Raw genomic sequence first — 5,222 nt, forward strand, 5'->3', positions numbered from 1 at the left:
AACGTGCCTGAAACGTATGTTTTTTTCAGTGAATATATATATATATTTATTATACTATATATACATGTGAAAATGTCTCGGTCTGCCTGTTTGCCTCAGTGGCCTAGAAAAAATGGGTGGAACTGACGTCAGCATTCCTATGAGGTCCTCTTATGGCTCCGATGATATCATACGTGTCGCGAGCGGAGCCCAGCCTTTATGACGTCCTCGTCGATGTGGGAGAGATATGAAATAATTTCCGTGGAATGCTGGTGCACGGGATATTCACCTAAGTGTTCAGGCTAGTCCTTTGGGAGCAACTGTTTATGTTGCCACTCCCGAAACTGAAACCAGTGATCCGAGGGCAGAGGTCCTGCAGATGGCACACGAGGTGGGTTGCCCAGTCGTGTGCACTGGCGGGGTAGCAAAGTGACAAGCACCACAACCCACAAAAAAGGTAATGAGGGCCCTGAATAACACAGGATCTTCTCTGTGTATCTGGCAGGAAAAACAAAGTTAAAATGCCCTAGTACCAAAATGTAGAATTAGTGCTACAACGGTCTTCAAGAGGACCTGCGATGTCGCTTCTGTCTCCCGTACCATGGAGGCGGCACATGGGTCACGCGGTATGGTCATACTGCGGTGGGACGCACACTCGTTGACCTCTCATGGCACTGCTCCACACTTCAGGGAGGACGTTTTCCATTAGCTATGTTTTCTGATGACGTTTCGCGCCGGCCCCGTCCAACAACACAACTCCTTTAGATCCAAACAGACTTTTCCACTCTCTCACCGGAAGTGAAACCAGGCCACGCGGATACTTTCACAATACAACAGCCGGGAATGCACTTTTCAGTAAAAAAACCTACATTTCTTCCTCCTAATTAATCAAATAAATGTCTCACTGAAGAACAAGGGCCAGCTTCGATCGGTAAACAGCCGTTACAACGACTTTTTTACTTTGCGATACCATTACAACGCATGCATTACGACGCATGCGTTGTACATCGCGAAGTCATTACTATGCATTTTTTTAGAACGCAATTGGTCATTTACCACGCATGCTTTTACAACAAATTTTGTTGTAAAGGTATGTATGGTAAATGACCAAGCGTTCTATAAAACATGTAGACAATCCATGTTGTTGTAAGGAAACAATAATTGTTCGGTTTCCTCACAACGACGTGCACCGCCCCTCAGAGATGACGTGAAGCAGGAACCACGAGGATAGAGGAATCACAAGCAGTGAGAGGTAAGGGGGATTGGGCATGTGGTGGGGGTTTCTTTTCTAGTGTTTAGGGTAGTGCAGTGGTGTTTGGGTAGTGTAGGGGGTCGCGCTGGGGGTAGTCTTTTAGGGTTTAGGGTGGTACAGTGGTGTTTGGGTAGTGTAGGGGGTCGTGCTCGGGTAGTGTTTTAAGGTTTATGGTAGTACAGTGGTGTTTGTGTAGTGTAGGGGGTAGTGCTGGGGTAGTGTTTTATGGTTTAGGGTAGTGCAGTGGTGTTTGGGTAGTGTAGGGGTTCATGCTGAGGGCAGTGTTTTAGGGTTTAGGGTATGGCAGTGGTGTTTGGGTAGTGTAGGGAGTCGTGCTGGGGTAGTGTTTTAGGGTTTAGGGTAGTGCAGTGGTGTTTGTGTAGTGTAGGGGGTCGTGCTGGGGGTCGATTTAGGGTTTAGGGTAGTGCAGTGGTGTTTGGATAGTGTAGGGGGTTGTGCTGGGGAAGTGTTTTAGCGGTACAAAAGGGGGTGGTGATGGACGGAGCATCTGAATCAATCAACCACTCACACCCAGTCAAAAGATCTGGGTTTAATCCATCACCGTTCTTTAGCCCACTCTGCCACCCCAGTTCTGACATGGCTATATGCAAATCAGTCTGACCCTGTGCCTCATGGGAACAGTCCAGCCCGAACTGCCAAGCCATGGACGTGAAACAAGCTTCCGAGGACCGGTTTCTGGCATTTCAGCCGTCTTCAGCCCGGCTTGCTTGAATCCAGTGGCCACACTTATGGCGGCCAAAAGCGGTACAATCACCACCCCCAAGGGGGTGATGGATTAAACCCAGATCTTTTGACTGGGTGTGAGTGTTTGATTGATTCAGATGCTCCGTCCATCACCACCCCCTTTTGTACCGCTTTTGGCCGCCATAAGTGTGGCAGGATATGCTCAGACGTGAGTCCCTTGCTCACTTTGCTACTGGATTCAAGCAAGCCGGGCTGAAGACGGCTGGAATGCCAGAAACCGGTCCACAGAAGCTTGTTTCCGGTCCAGGGAAGACATGGCTTGACAGTTCGGGCTGGACTGTTCCCATGAGGCACAGGGTCAGACTGATTTGCATATAGCAATGTCTGAACTGGGGTGGCAGAGTGGGCTAAAGAACGGTGATGGATTAAACCCAGATCTTTTGACCGGGTGTGAGTGTTTGATTGATTCAGATGCTCCGTCCATCGCCACCCCCTTTTGTAACGCTTTTGGCCGCCATAAGTGTGGCAGGGTATGCTCAGACGTGAGTCCCTTGCTCACTTTGCCACTGGATTCAAGCAAGTTGGGCTGAAGACGGCTGGAATGCCAGAAACCAGTCCTCGGAAGCTTGTTTCCGGTCCAGGGAAGACATGGCTTTGCAGTTCGGGCTGGACTGTTCCCATGAGGCACAGGGTCAGACTGATTTGCATGTAGCCATGTCTGAACTGGGGTGGCAGAGTGGGCTAAAGAACGGTGATGGATTAAACCCAGATCTTTTGACTGGGTGTGAGTGTTTGATTGATTCAGATGCTCCATCCATCACCACCCCCTTTTGTACCGCTTTTGGCCGCCATAAGTGTGGCAGGGTATGCTCAGACGTGAGTCCCTTGCTCACTTTGCCACTGGATTCAAGCAAGCCGGGCTGAAGACGGCTGAAATGCCAGAAACCGGTCCTCGGAAACTTGTTTCCGGTCCAGGGAAGACATGGCTTGGCAGTTCGGACTGTACTGTTCCCATGAGGCACAGGGTCAGACTGATTTGCATACAGCCATGTCTGAACTGGGGTGGCAGAGTGGGCTAAAGAACGTGATGGATTAAACCCAGATCTTTTGACTGGGTGTGAGTGTTTGATTGATTCAGATGCTCCGTCCATCACCACCCCCTTTTGTACTGCTTTTGGCCGCCATAAGTGTGGCAGGGTATGCTCAGACGTACGTCCCTTGCTCACTTTGCCACTGGATTCAAGCAAGCCGGGCTGAAGACGGCTGGAATGCCAGAAACCGGTCCTCGGAAGCTTGTTTCCGGTCCAGGGAAGACATGGCTTGGCAGTTCGGGCTGGACTGTTCCCATGAGGCAAAGGGTCAGACTGATTTGCATATAGCCATGTCTGAACTGGGGTGGCAGAGTGGGCTAAAGAACGGTGATGGATTAAACCCAGATCTTTTGACTGGGTGTGAGTGTTTGATTGATTCAGATGCTCCGTCCATCACCCCCCCTTTTGTACCGCTTTGGTCGCCATTAGTGTGGCAGGGTATGCTCAGACGTGAGTCCCTTGCTCACTTTGCCACTGGATTCAAGCAAGCCGGGCTGAAGACGGCTGGAATGCCAGAAACCGGTCCTCGGAAGCTTGTTTCCAGTCCAGGGAAGACATGGCTTGGCAGTTCGGGCTGGACTGTTCCCATGAGGCACAGGGTCAGACTGATTTGCATATAGCCATGTCTGAACTGGTGTGGCAGAGTGGGCTAAAGAACGGTGATGGATTAAACCCAGATCTTTTGACTGGGTGTGAGTGTTTGATTGATTCAGATGCTCCGTCCATCACCACCCCCTTTTGTACCGCTTTTGGCCGCCATAAGTGTGGCAGGGTATGCTCAGACGTGAGTCCCTTGCTCACTTTGCCACTGGATTCAAGCAAGCCGGGCTGAAGACTGCTGGAATGCCAGAAACCGGTCCTCGGAAGCTTGTTTCCAGTCCAGGGAAAACATGGCTTGGCAGTTCGGGCTGGACTGTTCCCATGAGGCACAGGGTCAGACTGATTTGCATATAGCCATGTCTGAACTGGGGTGGCAGAGTGGGCTAAAGAACGGTGATGGATTAAACCCAGATCTTTTGACTGGGTGTGAGTGTTTGATTGATTCAGATGCTCCGTCCATCACCACCCCCTTTTGTACCGCTTTTGGCCGCCATAAGTGTGGCAGGATATGCTCAGATGTGAGTCCCTTGCTCACTTTGCCACTGGATTCAAGCAAGCCAGGCTGAAGACGGCTGGAATGCCAGAAACCGGTCCTCGGAAGCTTGTTTCCGGTCCAGGGAAGACATGGCTTGGCAGTTCGGGCTGGACTGTTCCCATGAGGCACAGGGTCAGACTGATTTGCATATAGCCATGTCTGAACTGGGGTGGCAAAGTGGGCTAAAGAACGGTGATGGATTAAACCCAGATCTTTTGACTGGGTATGAGTGTTTGATTGATTCAGATGCTCCGTCCATCACCACCCCCTTTTGTACCGCTTTTGGCCGCCATAAGTGTGGCAGGGTATGCTCAGACGTGAGTCCCTTGCTCACTTTGCCACTGGATTCAAGCAAGCCGGGCTGAAGACGGCTGGAATGCCAGAAACCGGTCCTCGGAAGCTTGTTTCCGGTCCAGGGAAGACATGGCTTGGCAGTTCGGGCTGGACTGTTCCCATGAGGCACAGGGTCAGACTGATTTGCATATAGCCATGTCTGAACTGGGGTGGCAGAGTGGGCTAAAGAACAGTGATGGATTAAACCCAGATCTTTTGACTGGGTGTGAGTGTTTGATTGATTCAGATACACCGTCCATCACCACCCTCTTTTATATCGCGGGGTAGTGTTTTAGGGTTTATGGTAGTGCAGTGAGGTTTGGGTAGTGTAGGGGGTAGTGCTGGGGTAGTGTTTTAGGGTTTAGGGTAGTGCAGTGGTGTTTGTGGAGTGTAGGGGGTAGTGCTGGGGGTAGTGTTTTAGGGTTTAGGGTAGTGCAGTGGTGTTTGGGTAGTGTAGGGGTTCATGCTGGGGGTAGTGTTTTAGGGTTTAGGGTATGGCAGTGGTGTTTGGGTAGTGCAGGGGTTCGTGCTGGGGTAGATTTTTTAGGGTATAGGGTAGTGCAGTGGTGTTGTGTGCTTTAGGGGGTCGTTGCTGGGTTCCAGTGTTTTAGGATTTAGGGTAGTGCAGTGGTGTTTGTGTAGTGTAGGGGGTCGTGCTGGGGGTAGTGTTTTTGTGTTTAGGGTAGTGCAGTTGTGTTTAGGTAGTGAATGGGGTCGTGCTGGGGGT

The sequence above is a fragment of the Lissotriton helveticus genome, chromosome 8, assembly GCF_964261635.1.
Source record: "Lissotriton helveticus chromosome 8, aLisHel1.1, whole genome shotgun sequence".
Taxonomy (NCBI): Eukaryota; Metazoa; Chordata; class Amphibia; order Caudata; family Salamandridae; genus Lissotriton; species Lissotriton helveticus.